This window comes from Catharus ustulatus, chromosome 4, assembly GCF_009819885.2.
Source record: "Catharus ustulatus isolate bCatUst1 chromosome 4, bCatUst1.pri.v2, whole genome shotgun sequence".
NCBI lineage: Eukaryota > Metazoa > Chordata > Aves > Passeriformes > Turdidae > Catharus > Catharus ustulatus.
Window position 1 is genome coordinate 26,192,436 of NC_046224.1, and position 25,265 is coordinate 26,217,700.

Consider the following 25,265-nt stretch of genomic DNA (forward strand, 5'->3'; position numbering starts at 1 on the left):
ATTTTCTTGTGTACAAAATATTTTTTAAAACTTGTTCGGAAATAGAAGCAGTGGGAAATTTGATAAATGGGTTGAAAGGTTGCCTAGTTTTCCGTAAGGGATTATGTCTCCTACCGGGGAAAAAACCCCAAAACAAAAATAAAAAGCGGGTCTCACTCACAGAAAGACAGAGTAGTGATTTACCACATCTCTTCAGACTCCCACTGCATAGAGACACTAGGGGGACTGGTTTGGGTGGGCTTCTTCCCCTCATTCAATCGTGAAAATGCACACTGTTGTGATAATACCTGTGAAATGTTCTTTTTTTCTAGTCATGTGGAGCTCTGTCATTATACTGTAAGCTTAGAGGAGAAATCATGTAGAAACTTGGGGTGATGAGATAAGGGCAGGGGTCTTCCAACAAAGTCATTGTGCTCCCTGCTGCAAAAGAGATGGATTATCAGAGGTTAGTTTATTATAGGAGTAGGAACAAGCTAACAAAAAAACCTTATCTCAAATGTACTTTACTGTGTTTCAGTTTTTTAAAATGGAGAAATGTGAAACAGGTACTCCCTTTACTTCTTGAAAAGTGACAATTGCTGGTAGGTATTCCAAGTTTGAAATGTGAAATTCTTACTGCTTAGGTGTCCTGTGACGGCCCTTGATCAGAAAGGCTGCAAGTCTATGTAAGAGCCGCAGTAACTGCAGAGTCTCTGATGGATAATTGGATTGGTAGGTTGGTTTGGTTTTTTTTTTTTGTCTTTTAATTGCTTGCAGTTGTAGCTGGTGCCTTTTCACCATCCTGTTGATGTATTAATTCTCATGATTTTTGGATTGTGTTGTGTGTGACATCTCTTGTATTTGAAATATATACCCTCTTCTCAGTTGCTGGTAGGAAAAGCATAGCTAGGAGGTATTTGAATGGCAGTATGAAGCAAGATACTTTTTTTTAATGTCTGAAATATACATGACAACTTCTTTCCTTTGTCTGAAACAACTGTAATGTAACAACTTCTTTATTGTTTAGATGACATGAGAAGATTCTAAGTTTTCTCAGGTCTGGAGAAATATGCACTGGTTTTCTTTGAAGGAAGCACTGAAAATAGTATTAACTCGTATCTTGAATTCTCTGTGCCAGCCATTCAAGCTGCAGAAATTCCAGAGTACAATCCTCAGAAAGCCAAAGTGCAGAGCAGTGATGAGTGACTGCATTCCTGTTGGAAACATTAAGGTCTGTCAGAGGCTTGATCTGAGATTTCAGTGCGTAGAACTTTAATAAAAGTAGTATTCCTTCTGAATTAATTATTTTCGAAAAACTGGAAAATTAGGCATCTCCCAAGTGCACTTAACTCACTGAACTGAAGTGTTCTTAAAAACAATGATTTTGAACTCGTGAGACTGCTTTCTGCTCAAATGTGTGGCTCTTGTTTTTACCCTGGGTAAAAAATCAGTTGTTAATAGACCCTTACTGGAATACTCTCCTCTTTTATCCTTTGTCTGATTATTTTTATACTTTTTATATGGCCTTGTGAGAGCAATCTGAAAAAACAAAACAGACACAAAACCAACAAAAACCAAGCTTTTTTTTTTGCCTGATGTTTTTAAAGGCTAATAACATAAAATTCATACTGTAACTACAAAGTCTTTGCACTATCTGCTAAACTCTCTCTACATGCAAACTCCTATTGATGTTGATGGGAGTGTTTGTCTAGATCCAGAACAGCAATTAATTTTTTAAAAATGTGTGTTTATCCTTATTTCCTGTCTTGTATGAAAGCCTATGTTAATGAGCTCTTGTCAGCTTTGAAGACTTTCCATCAGTCTGTATTAGAATAAATTAACAAAATGTCTGTTTTAAGGATATGAGATTTGTCTGTTTCAAGGATGTGAGATTTCTGGTGTATCTTCTTTTCCTGGAATGTGTCTGTGCTGATAACATTAAGATTTGTGTGAGAGAAAAACATAATGGCCAGTATAATTTTGCAGTTGGTTATTTTTCATGAGTTTGTCTCTTCAGAGTTGGCTCTGTTGATTATTTGCCTGATGCTGGGGCTAAAAGACCTATCTCAAAAGTGGTTTTGTGTAGGGAAATGTACACACATGTCCATTGCACTATTTTTACTCTATTGTCTGGGTTTGGCTCATCTTCCTTTTGGTAGTGAATGCTAGCTTTAAAAACAACCATTGTTCATTAATGCTGGCCTTAAAACAGTCATTGTTCATTTTCCCACACTTGGCATAATTTAAGAGCTGGAGAATCAGAACTACCTCAAGGAAGATATTTTTACTTTTCCTTTTTTTAAATTTCTTTTCACTGGATCACTAATTTTTCTCTTTCCTTGTGATACACCCACCTGAAGATAAAGTTAAGGAATGAGGGTTGTATCTTGTAGGGATTCATGACTCTTCTGGTGTCACTTGGTTCAGTATTTGAAGGTCTGTCTTGTCTTGTCAGAGCTTCTTCAAGGCATGGCTGTAGAAAGGGAGCAACAGATAAGAAATTCTATTTTATTTGGAAGTTGGTGACTCAAAATCAAGGAGAAAATTGCTAGAAAGGATTATCCTGGCCTTGGCACTGACTTTGAAGAAATCTGCCAAGGCTGGAATCCTTGTTTAAGTGCCATCTGTGTCAGAATTAGAAGTGAACTGTGTAAAATAGTTCCATTACTCATTCTAATTTGCAGATCTGACCAGGTCTGATGCTGTTTACAATAGTATCCACATCACCTTTTTTGGCTATAGCTACTATTCCCACAACAGCATAGTTAACTGGGTAGAAGCTACCTTAAAATTACCAAAAAGAACCCCAGCAATGTCCAGCCAACACTATAGCAAAAGTCAGACCTGATCATGTAACCCTGGTGGTGGAAGAAGCTGGAAATCTCAGCTGGTGTAAGCAGAATGCAGTCTTTGTCTTTAACCTCCACATAAAATAGGTATGCCTGAAAATAATAAAAATAGATTGTTTTTTTAAAGCTGGCATTCCCTGTCCTCATGCCACTGTCACTTGACTTGTGAGTGCTAGAAGACAGATGCCATTGCCATCCTGCTCTTCTCCTGTGCACTTTTGTGTATTGATGAGCCATTTCTGTTACTCCACATCTATACCTGTTTTTTATCCTCAGGGAATAGTTGCACATGATGACCAGACTCTGTGTGCTGGCTGAGAGGCAGCTTGTCAAGGGTGACATCAAGGAAGAGTGGCTTGCTTTACTGTTTTCCTAGGAATCCATGAAAATTAGAGAAATCGTAACAATTTCTAATCTGCTGTTGTTTGACCAAACTGCAAGTAGCAGTGGTAACACCAGAACCAGAGCTTTCTTAAATAGGGACAACACCCATATCAGTGTAAACCTGCTTTCACTCACCTGCACTGAGAGTTACAAGAAAACATATGTTCAGAAAAAAATAATAACTAAAACTCTGCTTCCTTCACAAGAAATTTTCTGCTACTTGAAACTTCCAGGAAATTTAAGTTGTTGAGTTGCATTTCTCAATAGTTCCTCTACAGTTTATCCCAGAATGAAATATTAAGATACAGAGTATCAACATTTCATTTCTACCATTAGCTTTTACATTGTATTTGCTGGTAGGCATTTGGCAACTAAGACTTAGGACTAGGGGAAAACTAGAAATTGTTACTGAGTAATCTTCCTTTAAATACAAAGAAGAATGAAGGATTTTGTTTTAGCAGGACACAAGAAGAGGAGGAGAGAAAGGGCAGAGAAGTGAAGGGAAGGAATTGTAGACATTTATTTATTGAAATTCAAAACTGCTTGCAATTTCAAGATGGTCTTGGGAATGAATTTAACTTGTCAGTTTGGAGAAATGAGTGTTTCTCATTGTAGAATATAAAATGTCACACTGAATGGTGGAATGGGGTGAGCAAGAAGAATTGAAAACTATTGAAATGAGGTAATGTTTTCAATTGATATTTAGACTTCTCAATCTAGCTCCTTCTGGTGAAGTTTCATTGTTTTCCTCTTTCTGACTCCCCTGCTGTGCCCCTGAACCTCAATACTAATTCCCTTGTTTTCCCTTCTGTCTTCAGTTAATGCTGCTTCTAATCAGTACTGCAAATGGTTTTCATGTTTAAAAATTACTGACTTGAGCATATGAATCTGTTTAATTCAATATTTTTCAAGTCGAAGGTGCTAGAAAAGTGTATGCCACTGGATAGAAATAAGAAATAAAGCCCATCATTTTAGCATTATTAAATACCCAAATGTATGTTCTTTATAATTCTTAAGGATATTAGCTTTCATTGTTTTGTTAACAGAAGGGATGTATGAGGCTTCCTGGTATTTTATATAAAATGAACTGACATTCACCTCGAGGCTCTTCAAGCAGCAGTTAAATCCTGTATATCTGTAGTCTCATAGTTTTTCAATCCTAAGACTGGTTATACAGTGTGACTCAGATTTAAACCTGTAGATTGATATTCATGTAGACAAATTTTCAAAGATAAACTATTGGCTGGTGTGCTTGGGAATTCTTAAATGGAATAAAGAAGATTCCTACTGCTCTAAAAGGGTGTAATTGTCTGTATTTTTGGATTCTTCCATACTGAGCTTACTGTGCAATTAGATGCTGTTTTATCAAAGAGAATTAGAGCATTGAAGAATGAGGTCTCTGTAAAGGTGGACATTTTTTTGTTACTATTATTGGAATATGTGGAATATGTTATAACTTAATGTCCTTGATCTCGATCTTCTAGAACTCTTTAATATCAACTGCATTTATGAGAAATCTGTTCCTCTTCAGTGACTATTCTAAGCAGTAGAAATCAGTATGTGATGGTGTTGTGAACAGTTTTTAGTACTAGATGAGCTGCATGTTGACATTAACTTCCACAAAGCAAAACTGATCAGTTTAAGAAATGGTAGAAGTTTTTAGTTTGCGATGTCTTCCTCTTTGACATTCATGTCATCAAAATGGGGGTGCTACAAATGAAGAAAGAAGGGGAAAAAAACAGTGCTGATACTGAGTGTTGGAATATAGGACATGCTAGTGGCTAATCCAAACCATTTGGTGATGAGCAGGTACTTTGAGAAAGAAGCAATGTGTATGGGAATAAATTCACATCCTTCCATAGTTGCTCTCAGACCTCAGGTGTGAAGAACCACAGTGATGGCTTAAGTTCCTTCCTTTCCTTCCAGACATTACAGTCTTGCCTGCCTTTTTTCTTGTTCCCACTATAATGCAACTGCAGCTTAAAGGCTGTTAGATTAAAATAGCAGCTTCCAGCAAGCTTCTGGGGCCATTCAGACTCTACGCTGTTTAGGTTAGCCATGTAGATCTTTTGTTGTTGGAGCACCTCCTTTCCACATGAAGGCATTGCTTTGGTAATGGTTCCTGCACAGCCAAAATCAGGATGCTTTCCAGCTGGTTTGGAGAGTGGAATAGCATGTAATGATGCCTTGCAACATGGTTACCAGTTTTGGAATTGATATCTGTACTGTTGCTATCCAGAGTCTTGCCCATTGCTTTTGTGTGCTGTGCTGGGGAAGTTGGACTTAAAATCTCAGCTTGTTCTTACTACGAGTTGCCACTACTCTCACACCACTACTCTCAGCCTGGCAGCTGAAGTATATCCTACTGCATCATATACTAAAAGCATCTGAGGTGTTGTTTAGTAAGCTTAGATCTTGATTTATATTGCTGTTGCAATGTGAATTAACTGTGCACAGTTGGTGAATGGGTTGAGAAGAAATATGTTCCTAACGTTTTACTTTATTAAGATGAGCAAAAATAGTAATATTGTGCTACTAGTATGTAGGAACAGAACTGATGACAGTATTTTTCATCTGAAGAATAACTTTGCCAATTTCCTAGTCTTAGACATGTTGTGGAAATAAATCATTAGGGTTCCTGAATGCTTTACAGAGCTGCTTAGAGGTGAGGAAAATGACTATGTAGAAAGATAAAACCCATTCTGTGACAATAAACTAATGCACTGCAGGTGAAGTGATTTGAGCAAAGTTGCCCAAGTGGTTAATCAAAAAGCAAACAGCGAACTCTGGTTTCCTGAAAAAAGTCACTATCCTGTGCCTTAAACATGGCAAGAGCTATTGCTTAATATAGTTGTGCCTTAGATGATGAAACCAGTCCCTAATGATGCTCGGCATATAATAATTATATTGTGTAAATATTCAGGGTTTATGTGCATCTTAAAACAAACAAGCAAAAGTTAATCGACAAATGGAAAACAGACAAAATTAATGGATCAAAGGGAAATTTACAAATACTGTTTGTTGATTTAGAGGCAGGTGCTGTGACCAGGAGAAGACAGGAGTGTGTTTTACTTCTTAAAATGGAAAATAACATTTAAAGAGGGAAATAGGAAAATGCTTGAAGGATAATATATATCTTGCTATTTAAAAAGTTGTGTCTTATTTTCTTTAAATATATGGAGTTTGTCTATGGTCAGGTGATGCTGACAACCTAGAGAGTGTTGACTGGAAATGACTGCTGCCATTTAAGAAAAAAAAGTCACCACAAATGAACAGTAAGGAAGCCAGAGTTCCACTGAATTATTGACACGTGTTAACTGTATTAAAAATATGGCAATTTATTGATTGCATCATTTTATATCAGCTTGACCCATGATGAGCAGGGGCAGACACAACATTTGTCTGAAAACAGAAAGCTAGTGTCATATTGGTGGGCAAATTTGTTAAAGGTTCAGGGTGGAGAGAATGAGAGAAACAGCATTGAGGTAAATCCATGTTTGTCTGGTGTCTGGAGGTGATGTAGTTTGATAGAGAACAAATTTTTGGACTCCTAAAGCTCTTCAAATTTTTCATAGTGAGTTTTTCCCTTTCTGTTTTCAGTTAAAAAAAAAATGCTATATTACACATAAGCAGTAAAGATTTCTGGATGTGAGGTTAGTATCAAGAATTCTTTGATTTACTTTTACAGCATATTTTATTCATGTTGTTAGAGTTTGTTCCTCAGTTGCATCTGTCCTATTAGACACTAATACATTAAGAAAGGCCACAGTTTTGTTTCTGTTAAGATTTTTTTTTTTCCTTTGGTCCGTAACTTCATACTTTAAGTTACTGTATATGAAAGTAGTATGATCTGAGAAAAGATCTTGGCATTCTGGTTGAAGTAGTGAATTGTGAATATAATACAGAAAGCAGTTGTTTATGTCATTTATTAAAATGCTTAGAGCTCTGTTTGAGAGAGGACTCAGTGCATGCTGGGTGAAACACAAGTACCTTGAGTGTACCTGAAGGGTACTTTATGACCAGGAAGCTGGACTAAACCAGCAGCAGCAAACACTAGTTTGTGGCTGGAAGTTTTCTGAACAGCACTGCTTTAAAGAGTGAGGTAATGGTTGAGGTTGGAAGGGACTGCTGGAGACCATCTGGTCCATCACCCGTGCTCAGCAGGGCCACCTAGAGCCAGTTGCCTAGGACATAATCCAGGATCAGGACTCAACAATCTCTCTGGGCAACCTGTGCCAGGCTCAGTCACCCTCACAGTAAAGCGTTTCCTGATATTTGAGGAACTCCTGTTTCGGTTTGTGCATGTTGCTTCTTTTCCTGTCGCTGAACAGGATCACTGAGAAGGATCTGGCTCTACTATCATTATACCATCCCTTCAGATACTTATTCTTGACCTTCCTCACTAGTTTTAGCTCCAGGTGGGCTCTGGATTTCCTGACTGCATTTCTGCATGTTCAGGCGGTGTGTCTGTACTCCTTCAGTCTGCCTGTTCCTGCTTCCTTATTTTGTATTGCTTTCTTTTTGTGTTTGAGTTTTGCCAGGATCTCCTTTTTCATCTGTATAGGCCTCCTGGCATTTTTGTGTGACTCCCTGCTCTTCAGGATGAATGTTTCTTGCGTCTGGAGGAGGTGATCCTTGAATATCAAGCAGCTTTCTCTGACCCCTCTTTCCCTCCAGGGCCCTATCCCATGGGGCTGTCTTCAAGCAGGTCCCCAGAGAAACCAAAGTCTGCTATTGTGAATGCCAGGACTGTCACCTTGGTTTTTTTTTCCCTTCTTCCTCTGTTGGTGTTGTGAATGCCACCAGGGTCACTCTAGCTTAAGGCTACCTGTGACCTTCATGTCCCCAAGGAGCCCTTCTTTTTTAGTAACTATGAGGTCCAGCACAGAATGTCTCATTGCTGGCTCCTCTGTCACTTGGGTCAGGAATCTATCAGTGCTCTCCAGGAGCACTCTGGATGCTTATCCCCAGGTGTGTTGTCATCCTACAGATACCAGGGTGATTTAAGTCCTCCCTGGTGAGGACCAGGGCCTGTGATTGTGAGGTTGCTGCTCCCTGTCTGTAGAGGGCCTTACCCACTTGAATTCCTGGCCAGGTGCCCTGTAGCAGATGCTCATTTACTACAGTGTTACTTATACTGGTCTGCTCTCTAATCCATGCCTATAAGCTCTGATTTAGCTCATCATCCACGCCCAGACAAAGCTCTGTGCATTCTGATGCCTCTCTCATGAAAGGTGTCTCCACCTCCAGGTCCTTCTGACATGCCCTTCCCAGAGAGTTTGTATTCCTCCTTTGCAGCACTCTACTCATGCAACCCATTGCAACGTGTCTCCATTCATCCCAGCAAGGTTATAACCATGAAACTGCACATGAATCTTGAATTCTCTGTGTTTACAATATTGATGTTTATTCATGCAGAAACAAAATTCACGATGGAGGGAAGCAATTCAGATGAAAGCACTGTTTTTGCCAGTGTAGCTGTGACTAGTGTGGCAGCTTTTGCTAGCCAAGTGACATCAGTCAGCAGTCACTCTTCACACTATCAACCAACATAGCTGGGTGTCAGAAATTCCCAACACAAAGAAAAGCACTCCTGCCCAAAAGTGCTTGGAAAATACAGAAGAGTGTGCTGAAGTGTTTTAAAACTGGTAGTTTGTACTTTCCCCTTTTTCAAACTTTTAGACTGTACTTTTAGTCTCAGTAATTGTTGTTTGAGTAATGCATGCTTATTTGTTGGTGGCTTTGTTTGTTAAAATGCGTTTGGAAAAAATACAGGTCCATATTCCTGTGTTGAGATCTACTGAAAGCAGCAAAATGGGATTATAATAATCACTGTAGTTCTGTGACACCACTGATTTTTCTGTTAGATTGCATTTTTAAAAAACTGATGTGGTATTTTAAATTTATTTTATATTCTATTTGAAAGTGCTAAAATAAAATATTACAGTAGCATTTAATGCCGTTTTTGTACTATCTAAACAAAAACCTGTAGCAGGATCGAGACAGATCCCACAGCACCTGCCATGTGATGGTAATTTATGAAGATGAAATGCATCTAACATGGCAGGAACTGAGTCATTCACCATAGATAGCAAGAAATGTAAGTCTCCTTGTATTTTTTTGTGTCTTTACCTGTATTCACCATGCATCTCTGAGTTTGTGAAACAACTATATTGATCACCATGAACTCGTTCCATTTGGTCTGTTTTGAGTCAGGTACTGAGATAATTTTTAAGACTTGGTGTCTTTGATTAATCAGAACAAATTGGAATTTCTGGTGGAGTTTTAGTGGATTGAGCACTGGTTTTGCAGCAGGTCAGAGATAACACTATTAAGACAGAAGCATTTTCAGGATTTGTTTGCAATATTGATTAACGTCTTTCTAGTGAGAAATGACTCTAATTGTTCTGGTTTTCTCAGATCCATCTTAAAATCCTCCTTATTTCTACCCAAGCAGATTGTTACATGATACCCTAGCATGTTTTTCAGTTAGATGGTCCTGTCAAATGCCAACCTGGAGCCAACTTCCATGCTTTTCTGCTGACTGGACCTTCCATCTGAATTGTTGGAGGTAACCCAGTGTAAATTCCCACTAGTAATCAAGCCTGCTGAAGTAGGCTGTACAATGGAAGGACATGAAACCTGTGCTTCTTGCTCTTAGCTAGCTTTCTGAATATCAAGTTCAAGCTCCTAATTTTTCAAAGCCCTTGTCAAAACAGGAATGGGAAAGTTCCTGCCAGGCTCACAGGGCTTCAAGCTGGGCCCTTAATGAGCTAGACATAGAAAAACTTGGCCATTCTTGTTTTATTTTTCTATGATCTGTCTCCCTCAAATTAGTGCTGCTTGTGGTGGGGTGAGTGAGGTGTTAACCAATACAGATGAGGACCTGTCAGAGTCCTGGTATTTGGGATTAACTCACTGTCCATCAGCTACCGGTGTTTTCTGTGGGGAAATACTGGCACGCATACAGTTATTCTTTGGGATGCATGGAGTTCTCTGAGATCCCAGCATTGATCTACATTACTAGTATTTGATGCCCCAAATGAATATGAATGTAACAGATAATGCTTTGTGATGAATCTTTTTGCATAAGTCTTTCCTATTAGAGGTGGCTAAAGAGCCGCAGAGCACCCGAGAAAAAGAAAAATGGAATTCAGCAGAGCATGCAATGAGCAAACTTTAACAAATTGCTTCTTTGTATCTAGCATCTTGACTTTACTGGGCATGTGTGCCTTTGGAAAGGCAGTAATGGGAACTGCAAAGGAAAACCACTGTTCCTTAGGATGTAAAAACTTTTCTATGATGGTATAGAATTTAAAAAAAAAAGATGTTGCAGGTTTAATTTGAGAAAAGCAACAGGAATTTCAGTGGAAAAAGTATTAGAATTGGAATTAAACCAGGTCTGCCAGAATCTCTCAATATTTAGTAATATAGTACATCTTTGTTGCTCTAGTACTACAGAACCTGTTTCTGTGCATCACTACGATGGAAGTGAAACCACAGTTTACAAAACTAAAATAGCAACCCTCCATCCATTTTACTGCCAACTTCTCCATCCTCTCTTCTTGCTACTTTTGGCTGAAACAATGGTGCTTTTACATCTTGGCATGTTATTATTTGCAAAGTGTTTTTGAAAACTGAAATGCACAAGAAAGATGCTAAGTATTCTTGCTTTCATTTAGGACTAGTTTTTGAGATGGTGTTGTCATGGCTTATACTTTGTGTGAAAACTGGAGGGGATGCAGTGATTTTAAGAATTTTGGGCCTATGGATAGGAGAGCTTTTGCTCTAATACTGTGGCTCAGGAGTATGTTTTTGATTCAGGTAAAGATCTGTATTGTAGAAGCAGCTTTGCTAAGGGCTGGCATAAGAGTGTATCTGAGATTGTTATGTCGGAATGCAGAATGGGCTGTGATTGAGGCATTAAACTAATCTCTCTGAGCATCACTGGATGTCCAAGGTGCTGTTGTACTTGGTACATGTATGTCCTGTAGCTAACAGGTAGACTGAAGTTTGGATTCATGGTATTTATTTCTTTTTAAAAATTGAATGTTCAAATAAAATAGGGACTCTCTAATCAGACTTGGCACAGCTACTGTAAAATTTGTTGCCAAATTTCCTCCAACTGCAGAAGGATGAAGTTCTACAGAAGTTGAATTAGAATACTGACATGTCTGTCCTGTGTTTATATTTATATATCAACTGAAAATTAGTGAATGCTCTGGGTCTATTAGGAGTATCTTCCTTTAAGGTGAAGATAACTATGGAATGTTACATAGTAAAAATTCTCATCTGTAGAGTCATTAACTCCTATGAAATTATTTATAATAGATGGTGATCTGTAGACAGTTTTCAAGTTGTTCTAATTGACTAGGAAATGCAGACTCATCTGTGCGTTTTTTATCTGCATGTGAATCTGAAACATTCAGAAGTTGACAAACTGAAACAACTGATTTTAAACAAAGTATAAACTTATACAGGACTTATTTCTGTAAATACAATGTAAGAGATTGTATCAGGTGATATTGCAAAGCCATTGAGGCTTGCTCCAGCTATGTAGGAGTGTAGCAGCATGATGCCTATAAATTTAAATTTTGGAACAGGATTTGAGTACATGGTGCTAAAAAGTTGCAAGAGTTGCTTTCTTTGGCTCCGAGTGGTTTTCATTACCTCTTAAGTTTTGCCTTCAGTAGTTGTCTTTGTTCAAGAAATGGTATTCCCCAATTAAGTGTTCTCACTGAAACACTCCAAACCATGCACCGCTTGCTCATTTTGCCTTTTCCTTTCCCCATCTGGCGGGCTGGGGAGGAGAATTGGAGGCACAAAGATAAAGGTCACAAGTTGAGATATGAATGATTTATTGGAAACAGCATGAACTAAGAAAATGAACAGTAACAGTCCTAATGATAGTGTCCAAGGAAGAGGTGAATGTACCCAAGTGTTCCCTATGCCACCCTGTGGTACCCTGGGAAGGACCCTTTCCCTCCATCCCCAGAAAATGACCTGAGATGGTACAGAGTAACCTCCAGGTCCCAGCCGTGCGCCTCCTGGCTATTGCAAAAATTAACCCTGTCCTGGATGAAACTAGGACAGAGTGCATATTTATTTTGCCAAAGGAGGTGATGGATTATTTCACAGGACAAATGCAAAGCTTAGATGGTATTGTAGCTCCATATGTTTTGTGGGAAATTTTGTGTCGTAAGAAGCATATTTCCTCCTGTACAAATGCGAAATTGTGTTGTAAATGAAATCTCTTAATTACTGCTCAGCTTTGCTAAGCTTTTTACTTTAGTCAGCAACTGCCTTGCTGAAAAGTACCATAATTTTGAAGCAGAAATTTAGGACTGAAGATTTCTAACCAATTTCTTACTTCCTCATCATTGTGAGAATAGTGGCTTAGTAGTCAGGACGAAGAGCATTCTGGTTTTGTAAATAGTATTCAGGTTTTCTCGTATTAGTAGATGAGAACAGCATGCTTGTATTTCTTCTTCCCCTCCTCACTGACACTCTCACTTCTGATTTTGCTTTTAGTTTTTGGGCCCCATCATTCACTATACTGCTGCATATTTTTACTGGTCAAGTTTTGATCCACATTTTGGATCACGTATGTGATCCAAGAGGGCTTGCCTTGAGACCAAAAGTTTGCACTTTCTTACTGGGGTGGGGGAAAAGGTTGATAGCTACATAGGTGTTTGGGATGTTTTTATTTGTGTATTCTGAAAAGCATTCTTAAAAAAATTGAGTAGTGTATGTGTCTGTAGTGATGTCTGTAATTTCACTGGGGTGAGGTGGTGTGATGACCTACATAAGGTTTGTGGGCTACTTGGTGCAATCTTTTAATTGTGTACTTAGGGTTGCACAGAGCATTGATTTCTCGTATCTGAAGTCCAGGTTAAATCTGAATTTGTTTGCTGGATAATTCTAGTGTGTTTTCTTAAGTCTTCGTTTTGACTTAGACTGTGAGAAGTTTTCACACTGCAGTCTGTAATGAATATTCTAAATATTGTCAGTGACACTGGTGGTCTTATTTGAGAGTTGATGGCTTCCTTGTTGCATCCCCAAATGTGTGGTGGCTACTGATTGCTGTACTTGCCCATTTAGTTTACAGATACATATTTCCTTGATTTAGCCACTTGTTTTCCTTATTTTGGATTTTGTGAGCACCTTTTGAACAAGCATAGTTTTCTTCATTAGATGTTGGCACCATGGTGAGCACAAGAACCGTGGGTCTTTGGTGGTGCCTGGCAACCACAGTCTGTGGTGGTTGAGCATAGTGCTCTGTAATTAAACCATAACAGTTGGACAAGACTGGCAGAGCTCATTAAAAACACACTACTAAATTGAGTTTACTGAGTGTACCTTTAAATCTTACCCTAGGCTCTGTCTTAATCCGTGAGAGGGTTTTTCTGTTGCCATTCATAATCGTAGGGGACTCCAGCCTTCAGATAACAGTGGTAGTAACAGCTACAATATTGAAAAAAAACCATGGAGGTACTAAAAGCAAAGAGGGACAATGCAAAAACCAGTCTGTAATCCTCTGGGATAATGGCCTTAAGCCATATATCCCTGTGATTTATGCACTTGCTTTATTTGTTATCTTGGACAGAAAGCTTTGTCACTGAAGAGATTTGATAATAACCTGCTCAGAATTATTGTAGGCTCTTTGAATTCATGTAATAAACCAAATAATTCTGGACCACTTAAGGGTTTAGTCATCCTTGCTGTATGCATTTCACCTCTGATTTCACTTTCAGTAGCTTAGATCAAACTAGATAAGGACTTCTGCTCACTTACCTCTGTTCCATGGTGGTACTATATAGAAATGTTTTTCCATTTTGTGCTTTGATATATTGGAACTTTAGTAAGATATATACACATAGTGTACCTGCAGTGTGTGTTATGTGCAGTTGGCATGTGTGAATACAGGTTGGAAAAACTTGCAACTTTGTGTACTTTTGACAAATATTGTGACCAGTAAAGGCATATATTAAGATAAGCAATCTAAGCGGAAGAAAACATTCAGAAATTTCTTTACTTTCCAATTTTGCTGCAGCTGCAATTTTACAGTAGTAAATGATGTAGTAGTGGAATCTATAAAGGATAGAAGTGAGTTTCAGATCTTAGACACCCAGCTTATTCCAAGGGATGTGCACTCAAGTAGTTGAGGGAAATGTATGTGGAAGAAAGTTTACATGCTGGAGCAGGGTACTACAAGATTGTCGTGCTGTATTTTGAGGTGGAAAATCTGTCTGAGAGGAATTTTTCTAGAGAGGAATTTATTCTGAAAAGAAGTACAAATGGGCACTTTTACCTTGTTTTTTTTCCTGACTATGCATCTTCTCACTACATTAAGACATTGCCTTTGTTTTTAATCCATAACCTTGTGATGAAAAGGGTTGTTCTAGTGCTAGTCTTTTATGTCCTCTAAACTGAGTTGGCTTCCCTGGTGTGACTTCAGTAATGCATCATTTCCTAAGTTCAGAGGATTTGATGTGTTTAGGGTGAATTTGTGACTTGCTGTTAGATGCCTAAAAGGAAAATAGCTGTAATGGATTGGATGCAAAACTACTTTCCCAGCTTCTCTCCCATCCTGCCCACTACCATGCAGAAGCATTTGTCTCTTATCTCCTCTTTGCCTTGTGCGATATTTGAGTGCATTTTGACAAAAACGTTTTGTGAACAGATATCTTTGAAAACTTCTGAGACAAACTAGCAGTGGTGAGAAAGGCAAGTACTTCTGTTTTACTAGATAGCTACTTGTGCAATAGAGGGTGATGCTATGGATAGTAAAAATATTTCTGTAGTAAATGTTACTACAGCAAATGAACCTGTCTTCTCTAGCTCTACTGAAATACAACATCTTTTCATTTGTACTGTTACTTACAACTTAAAAAACAATGCAGGGAATTTTGGCTGATATTCCTCATATAAGTTAGAAGATGTTTTTTCTTTTTATGTTGTTTCATGAATGTGTTCTGTCTTTTGAACTATCTGAAAGCCATGTAAAGGAGGACATTTTCCAGTTAAAAATTATGACTGTGTTGTACTTTATTTTTAAAATGGCATACTTTTTATATTTGCAGATAGAAATGATGACTGAAATATTTTCTATATCCTGAAGAAAGACTGATGGTGGGCAGAAATTCATAGTAATTTAGGAGTTTTTTCTAAATGTGGAGGATACATGTATTGCTTTATTATTTGGAACATGTATGTGTGGTGCTTTCGACTTGAGAGGATAAAGGTGTGTAAACCCCTACTTTTAATTTTTTGTGTGAACTTTCTGCAGTGGTTTTACTTCTGATATGCAGAGGTTTTTTAGATAACACACCTGGAAGGAATGAAATAGCATGGTGTGAAAACATCCCCATATCTTTTGCAAGTAATGCTGCAGAGAATGGCAGCAGTGTCAAACCGAATACTTTCTCTTGTTCTTCACTTCTGATATGCCAGAAGTATGTTATTACTCTGTATTTTGAATCAGTTCTCTGCTTGCTTGCCCTGTTGGACCTTGAGTTGGAAAGAGAAGAGGTATTACGTAAATTCAGTCACGCTTAAAAACAACCCAACAAAAGAAAATAATAGCAATAAAACTCATGCTTTTTTAGGTACCTGAGAAATTTATATCGAACTTTATATTGATTTCTATTTATATGGAATGCCTCATTCATTGTGTTCCAGTCACAACGGGCAGTAGCGCCACAGAACTCCACTGGTACCAGAAGTGGTCCAAATACACTCAAAGCCCCAGCATTGATGTACCTGGTAAGGAGATGTCATTTGCAGGCTTAAAAGACTTGATTCACAAATCCATCCAAACTCCCTGTAACTGAATGAAATGCCTCTGCCTTGCTTCACTGACAGGCTTACAAGATTCTTTAGGGTATTGATGATTTCTGTAAGAGGAAACCTTGTCATTCTACCAAAGCCTAGGGAGAACATTTTGTGGACTTCTCTAAAGTGTTGTAGTAGTTGTTTGGTTTAACTGACTTTATACTTGTATATTAAAAAAAAAGGAAGTTGTCAAAAGGTTTGACCACATACGTGTGATTTGACTTTGATTGTTGAGAAGAGACAGGTGGGCTTCTTCATTTATTCAGGATTTTTATTCTTTGCATATGGACTTTACTGTTCTGTTGCTGTAAGATGCTTTTGCTTTGATTAATTTATTTTCATACAGAGTTTATGTTCAATTTTATTTCAATTTGATCCAGTTCTCATTTTGCTTCTGTAGTTGTAATATTGAAACTGACTGTTGTCCAGGATATATAGTCTTTCTATTGTCCATCTTTTAAAACAACAGCATGACAATAAATTGTGTAGTGTTTTGTTTTCCCCCTAGGGGTAGTTTCAGAGATTAGCAGGACAATGAAATAGTAGGAGAAAGCATCTGGAAGGTAAGACTTTCCAGATGGATATCCTGTTGGGATATAATAGGGGACATGCTTGGTATTTTTGTGTTGTTTTGTTATTTAGGAGTGTAGGAGGTAAAAATTTGGCTGTGCATTTCTTAGTCCTTTCATTGTTCATGGTTTTTTTTTTTCGTTTTTTCCTGGCATTAGCAAATCTCATTATGACAATCTGATTATCTGGCCTGATGATTCAGACTGTAGAATTCCAACAGCTATTCCTGATTACAGGAATTTAAGGGTCCATAAATAAAGGTTAAACTGTATCTAATGATCTAATGTTGAGATTTTCATCTTTATTTTTAAGATTTTGAGTCAAAGAAGGTCTCACATTTTACAGTTTGGTCACTTAGGGTTTTGTATTATCAGTTGTGTTTCCTGGTTTTTCCCCTGGGTTTTTGTGTAGGAGGCCAATTGAGCAGTATTGGCTAGAAGCACAGACCATTCAGAAAACAGTGCACAAATGCCCAGGTGACCTAGAGAAAACAAAGAGCATGAATCGAATCAAGAACTATGAAACTCAAAATACTGAAGGATAGCTGCCCCTGTACTGTGGTTAGTAGTAGCAAATACTGAGTGGCACAAATGATCGCAGTTTTTCCAAGAAGCTTAAGAATATGGTACCACATTTTATTAGTAGTATTTTGAAAAAAGTAGGTCAATTGGAATAAGAAAAGACATTACATTTCTCAAGAAAACAAAAGTTAACTATATCCAGCAGATACTGGGAGAATGGGAACCAGCTAAAAGTTTCAAATTAACTTCCCTAGCAAGATTAAATGCTGTATGCTACATGAAATTCCTCTCTCTGACCACCCTTCTTAAATTCCTTTTTGCTTTCTGGCTGGCCCAAACTTAGTATTACCAATAAAGAACAGTATCATCCCACCTGATGACTTAAAATTGAAGGAAAAGCACAGTTAATGTTTCAGTAAGAGTTCTTAAAATCCACTTATTGAGATTTAAATGAACCTGTCCTTTATCTGGAAAGAAGCAAATTCTTTTTTCCTGTAAGGCTTACTCTTTATTCACTAACCAAAGCATTAGCTTGATATTTTTCTGAACAAAGTAAAAATCAATAACTGAACTTGGACATTCTGCTCCCTTGGTAACTACATAGTCTACTGTTACTCTACTGCATTGGAGCATTAAGTTGGAGCATTAACTTGCAGCACAGATCCTTTTCTTGTTACAATAGAAAATCCTTCATAATTTCATGTGAGTTTTCTCAGATATTTTGTGATAATTGGTTACTTCTTACAATTTTTTTAATTTGGTTGCCTGTTTAATCTTTGTAGGAGCACGAGAGAAATTAGAGGAGGAGGAGAAAGAAGGAATACTACAAGACTGGCTAAATCTCAAAGCAACTCAGATTTAAATGTTCTAGTTTTGGGGTAGACATCTGACTAGAGCCACCCCCAGCTGGTATTTGGGGAGTGTGTGATCAGCTTTCAGCCATCCCTGAAATTCAGTGTGGAAGCACAGATCACAGTCAGTATCAGATTCAGAAGATCAGTACTACACTCCGTTAGCCTCAAGAGGTTTATTAGTAGGTAAAATTGCACTAAGGCACATTTCTGTGGAATTTCCTTCAGATGCACTTTAACTACTTCCTAGCACTGTTAAAAACTTCGTAGTGGATTGAAAGCCACACAAATTCCTCCTTGAGCTTTTCATTCAATGGTCTATTATGGAAGTTTTTCCCTGTCTATCCTTGGAGCACACACATGATTTTTGGTTGTATTTGTGAGATACTTATCCCAGGAATGACAGTGGGTCTCTAATGGAAAGCTTTTTTCCTTTTTCTTCGAAATGAATCTCCTTCTGCTCTAAACAAATGCCCTGTTTGTGTTCTAAAATTGTGTTTAGTTTCATCTGCATGTGAATGGAAAATACTGAGCTGGTTTATGTTTTGTGTTTGAAACTTCCTTCAGAGGGCTGATGAAGAAATAAGTTTGTTTCATAGATGGACTAATTCCTGGACCAAACCAAAATTCCTCTTTGATGTGTATTTTGTGCTCATCTGTTGTGTACTAGAGCCATTCCGTTTATTACCTCTGTTACAAGAGGTGATTCATTAACTTAGAGAGCAATGATTGCTTTGCATCTTTCTATTAAATTGGCAAACACAAACAGGGAGCAGGATAGATTAGTTGCTTCTCCTTAAAAGCTTTGTTTTAAAAGAAGTTGAGAACCTTAGTGGCTGTAAATACTGCTTTTTTTCCTTTTTCTTTGTTTTTCTTTTTACCTCATAGAGGCTTAAAAAACATTTACTTAGTCCAGACTTGGGAATTCAAGAACAGACTGCTGCATTAACATGTTTGGCCATGTTTTGCTTTCCCTTGCCAAGAATTGTTTTTCTGTCTATTAATTGGAGCTGTCGCTGTCCATGCCAAAGTAATAGCCATTTTTACATGCAGAACCAGCATACCAATCAGTAATTAGCCACAAGTTCAGCAGTGCACTCCCTGGTGTATTGGTAAAGGTTCACAACTAAACCACGGCCTTCATCTCATGGATTCTTTCTGTTTCAAGTTGATATTAGAAGCCAGGGATAATCTGTGACAGGAGTTCTCTTGTAAGTGAGTATTTGAACCAAGTTAATAAGCACTATAGCTTAAAGAAAGGTGTTCTGTTGAGGTGACAGCTGCCCTGGACACTGGGTGTGTAAATATTCCTTATGTTCTAAATGGGAACTTGAAAGAATTCTTGTAAAACACAAAAGAAAGATATGTTTAGGTAATGGTGCATTTTTCAACTACTGTTAATTAAAGTTTCATAAAGTTGATAGCTGGTGCTGTCAAATTTCAGACTGTAAATTTTATGGTCCTGCTTGAATGACTGAGGTGTTGTCCTCTTGGATAAAATGTCCTTACTAATTTAGGCAAAATACTGGAACTCTACTGCAGGGGAAAAGGCAAGTTTGCAGATCTGTTTTCATGCCCAGTGGAGGACAAAGTGAAGTGATTACTGCCTTCTTACTCTTCAAATTATATTATTTTAAAATCATGGCCAGACTGCCATTATGATGATTTCAAGCTCTTTAAAACTTGATCACTCTGTCAAGACTGGTATCAGTACACATCAAGAAAGTGATGGGTAACAGCACCCTTAGACATACTTGACCACTGCTGGCAAACAAGTAGAGATTTGTGAAAGAAGTACTAACATTTTATGAGTTTGGTTTGAGTGGTAATAAGTGTGTGTGTAAGCACTAGCTGGACTGAGCAAAGCACTTAAAAGCACAGAAAAAATCTACTTCTGTGTATACTCTTGTCTTGAGATTTGCTTTGGAAACTCTTGCTGATTTCATTAGAAATAAAAATCATCTCTTTTTAGAGACTTTAAATTTTCTTTGTTTCCTTGTTCTTGATCTTTGTAATCAATCCAGCTGTTTGTGAATTCTTGACCATCCACAGTATGCAAGCCAAAATCTGGCAGACAAGGACTTGCTTTGTTGAATGGCTTCCTTTTGTAAATTTTGTTTATGTCACTCAAGATTTTTAACTCATCTTTGGACTTTTTGTACTGTCAATGACTGTCATATGTGACCATTCTTGAGAGTGACACATCTGTGTAACAAAGTCCTCAAGAGCCTTTTTAGAATGTTGTGGCTTTATCCTACGTTGGTTGGGGAAAGGGTTTTGTTTGGATTTTTGGCTCTTGGGTGTGTTACTGTACATTTGCAGTCCCTTTTTTGGTCTGTTTTTGTCACCATCATGTGAGGTGTTCTAAATATTGTAGTTCCTAATGGTGTGGAATAAAGGCAAAACCAGTGCTATCTGCTTCACATGGCTAGTACGCAGCTGATACCCATGAATGTTTTATTCCTGACTGTTGTTATCTGTGGTCTTTTTTGAAATTTCTCCTGGCTGGGGGAAATTTTACTTTTTTTTTTTTTTTTCGTCCATGACAAGCTCAAAATGGGTAAACAGTCAGTGTTGGAGCTGTGTTTGCCCCATTACCAGGAACCTGGAACAGCAGCAGAGGTGGGCTTGGGGTCTCCTTGAAACACTCCCTTGCAATTGGGCTGTGCACTGACAGTAGGCAAGTCTTTTGCAGGCAAGAAAGCTGCTATGTTCTGCCAAGCTGGAACAGAGATTTTGAAGAAATTGCTTCCATTTTCTGACCTAATTGCAGTTAATTGTGATAATTTTGCCTGGAAGTGACTGATGTGGGGATGAGTGTGAGGTGGCCATGTTCTCATCTGGGAGAAAAAAGCTGTTCTCTTGTAGGCTGGAGGTTGTATAAAAGGTTCCTGGTGGCACATGTATTTGACTTATATGTTCTTTGGAAATTTTTAACCTTTCCAGAGCACGATACTCATTGTTGTAGATAATAAGGTTTTTTTGCAAAATGTCTACACTTTGCAGTAGTTCCAGCATGTACTTTCTCAAAATTTTATTAGATTATTCCTTTGGAAATGCGGGCACAGATGATGGAGAAATGCTCCTATAGAAATGATTCTTTCCATTAGGCATTGAAAGAGAGGGCTCTGGTTGAGCCATGGGGCTAAAAGCAGCTCCAGGATCTCTATTCCCTCACATTTCATACTATGTGACTATTACCCACCTGCATGTTGAAGCAGAAAATGTGTGCTTCTCAACTTTGTGTAGCAACTCTTTCTCTCCAGATTTCCACACAGTGAACACTACTTCAGAGATAATGTGGGTCAATGTTACGGATACCTGAGGTCCTAAGTTTGTGTCTGACAGTCTGCGCCAGAAATGTGCTCTACTGCTAAAAACTACTGCTGAAAAAGAACAACAAATGTCAATCTTTATGAAAGGAAAAATCAATTAAATGAAAGAGGATAATCAGTGTGGAAATTTCTTGCATGTAACCCTCTGTTTTGTAAAGGGTTTTTTTGAATTACAGTAATATCACGACTATAAGGCGCACCCTTTTGACTAAAATTTTCTCCCAAAACCGGAAGTGCGCCTTATAGTCCGGTGTGCCTTATCTGATGTACAAAGTTGTGACATTTGCCACCCTGGAAGTATGAGCCATGGGGGGAGCCGCCAGTGCTGCCGCCAGCAGCTGGGTGGAGGCGGGCCCGGGGGCCCGTGGCTGCCAGCTGAAGGCGGGCCCGGGGTCTGCGGTGCCCCTCCTGCCGGCTACAGGCGGGCCTGGGGGCCCATGGCTGCCGGGTTGAGGCGGGGCCTCGGCCAGCAACTGCACAGGGGGAGCTGGGGGCGGAGCCTCGCTGCAAAAAAAAAGGTACACCTTATAGTCCGGTGTGCCTTATCTGATCTACAAAGTTGCGAATTTAGCTGACTCCGGGGGGGGGGGGGGGGGGGGGGGGGGGGGGGGGGGGGGGGGGGGGGGGGGGGGGGGGGGGGGGGGGGGGGGGGGGGTGCTGCGCCTTATGGTTGTGAAATTACTGTAATATGTACTGAAATGTATACAAAATAGAGAGATAAAATGATTTTGTCTCTGGAGAGTTTATGCTGAGTTTAGCATGGTTAAGTTATCACCTTTTAAAAAATATTTGGTGCCACTAAAGGAAAAATCATGAAACAATAAACATAGGTATTTAGGAATCTAGGAACAATAGAGGTACTGCATCTTAACTGTTGAACTGTCAAGTTGCTCAAAGGTGTGTCACATTAAAAAATGTGGAAGACCGAAGATGTCAGAATTAAAGTTGTCTGTGAGGCTGCTGGTTAAACATTTTGTGCAGGCATTTCGTGGAGGAGATAGCAGATATTTTACCTTAAAATATGACTTGACTTGGCAGCTTGGAACTTTAATGAACATATTGTTCTGAAGAACATTTTGACATAATCAGCATCTATAGTACTTTGCTGTCAGAAATGTAATTTTTTTTACAGACCAAAATATTTTGTTTGGGGTGTTTGGGTGGCTTTGACTCTAATCCATGTCTTTTCTTAAAACATCTTGAGGCACCTGAAGTATTGGCATATTGATTGACCTCAGTGGTTAGACTGCGTGCTGTATGTAGAGAAGTGGTCATACAAACACTTGTAGCTCAGTGATTCATGACAGGAAGTGTACAAAGCTGAAGCAGTAGTGATAAAATTTTACAAGTGATCTCCCTATGCCAGGAGATTTAAAATTGCAAAGCTTGGTGTAACGATGTGAACAAACTCACAGGGTGGTGAGCGAAGTAGCATAGAACCCTCTCTGATTTGGGATTTTGGCAGAGCTAGAAATGAATGGAAACAGGACCTTGTGTTAAAGGTTGTGTTTATTTTCCAACCTGAGTCAACAAGTGTGCTCTCTGAAATTGCATAAGCAAGGCTTTATTACTGTATTTGGCAAAAAAAAAAGTTATTATATTTAGCACACTTTCTTCTCTTTCTTACAGTTTTAAAAACTGTTTAAATACAGAATTGCAATACTGATTGGTTCTGATTAATCACTCCAGACTCATGCCTCTTCATGGATCTGTCATAGTAGGAGAATTTCTACTTGTTATCATGAACTATTTAAATGAAATGTAAGTGTTCAGAATATATTACTAACACTGCAAGGAGCTGAGTAACTATCATGGTGATTTGTGCATCACAATTTCTTTCTTCTATAAGAGATATATAAACCTTGTCCACTACTAGATTGAAGTGTTTTTTTCTTTGGTGATAGTGGTGATGGGCTCAATGGGAAGAGGAGTAATGGAAGTGGTAAAATAAAAGGCAAGGTAGTTCTTTAAGAAGGGCTGAAGTTTGTCATCTTGATCTGTGGAGTTGCACTGAAGAACTGAGCTGTTCTGCACTATTAATTGCACTGTAACATTTTGCATTCTCCTGGAGGAGGCATGGTTAGCAGTGGAGCCCATTTAGAGAGGAAAAGTTGAGTTCCACTTGTTCCCTGTATATATGCATTACAGACGTATGAACGTAAATGCTTTTAAGTCACACCTTCAAAATTTTTTTTTTCCCCATTAAAAAGTTTTTTGATTTTTGCAGAGGTCTGGGATGATACCTGTTACTCTAGAGACATTTTTGAAGATTTTGTTCATAGTTAAAGACTGTAAAGCTTAAGTGCACAGATTGGGAAAAGTGGACCCAGCAGATCTACAAGAACTCAAGTTCTTGGGGTCTGTATACCAGAGGTTTCTGTCACCCATGCCAGTAAGTGTGTGATACCAAAATGTGAACTTTGCCAGCATTTGTATTTGCCCATTCATAAGAATCAGTAGGCATCATGCCATCTTTTTTTTTTTTTCTTTTTTTTTTTTTTTTCCCTGGGCATTCTTAACTGGAATTAACTTAACTTGTGGCTTTTGACAGTGTTTCTCATAACAAGAGAAAGCCCCAAAAGGTTTTAACTTTACTTCCTGGAGCAGGGAGGAGTGCTCCTTTCATCTCCAGCAGGCTGGTATGGAATTAGTGTCGTCATTCCTGCCAGTTTGCCCATTTACTGGTGGGTGATAACTATGTTTAGTGAATAATGAACAATGTAAGTTGTGGGTTTCTTTACTGCCCCAAACTCTCTCAATGGACAGCTGCCAACTTCATCTGTCCTTAAAGTAAGCCAGGAGAATATGTAAGCTTTAAAATGAGTCTCTATGTAAGTGCTGTAAAAGAAGCTGTTTCCCTTAAAAGAAGTAGTACAAAAGCCCATAGAGTTGTAAAAAATTGTGCTAGTAATAACCTTATTTTAGAGGATGACAAAATTCTTACTATCTGAAACCCAAATACTGCCACACTGACAATATGAAATTTAGTCTGACTGAGTTTCATTATCTATCCTCTTTCAGAGACGAGCAGAAAACAAGAAATGGATTTCTAAGATACTTAAAAAATATTATTAATTGGCTTTATGTTAATAAATTTGTTTGCAACAGATAAGTCAACTTCATCATTTTGGTTAGACAGACAAGTCATTAGTAATGTTGATTCTTGTTGTCTACAAACTCATTTATTGTTTCTAAGCATCACATCTAGATAGATTATCTACCAAGCTGCATGGATCTCTCTGTCAGTCTTGGGAGACTCCTGGAAGAGCTTCCCCAAAACTGTCTAGTCTTCCCTTCCATCTGCAATGCCATTTTGAAGTAGTCATGGAAATGTTGATTGTCTTGTACTTCCAGGTCTCTAGATGTCCAGCAGCAAATCTTAAGACTTCCCTGATGTTTTTCATGGATTCAAGTAATTTGAGTGGGAAGGAACCTCAGGAAATCATCTGGTTCTACCTCTTGCTCATGGTGTAACTTACATTAAGGCAGTCATACCAGCTTTTTTGCTAATTACAGTAGTTTCACGAATACAAGCCACACGGATTATAAGCCGCACCCCCGGTGCCTCGACAATGTTGCTGTCTTTGTCAATAGATAAGCCGCACCCCGAATATTAGCCGCACTTTCGTTCGTCGCGAGAATCCGTGCGCAGCTTTCACAAATTGGCCAATTAGTAACAGGATCGCGGCATAGCGGGGTTTACTGGCTCGGGGCGGGGCCAGGCAGGCTCGGCCCGCTCATGGTTGCCGACGGGGCCGGGTGGCCCAGCTCAGCGCCACGGCTCGGCGGGGCTGGCCGGGTGGTGCTGCCGCCGCCGCCGGGCTCGCTGGCCCCCCTCTCCCGTCAGCACCGCCCCGCTGCCGCGTTCGCTCGCCCGGCTGGCAGGGCTGCCGCCGCCGGGCTCGCCGTCCGCCCCGCTGCCGCTTTCGCTCGCGCCGCGCC

At 38.9% G+C, this 25,265-nt stretch overlaps 1 protein-coding gene across 1 annotated transcript in view; it reads left to right on the plus strand.

Annotated features, from left to right (window-relative positions):
- Positions 1–602: 602 nt before the first annotated feature.
- Positions 603–25,265, plus strand: part of LARGE1 (LARGE xylosyl- and glucuronyltransferase 1) — a 277,613-nt gene continuing 252,950 nt past the window's right edge. Inside the window, exon 1 of the mRNA XM_033058741.2 lies at positions 603–711. The gene's annotated coding sequence lies outside the window, so the exon portion shown is untranslated. The remainder of the gene's footprint in view (positions 712–25,265) is intronic.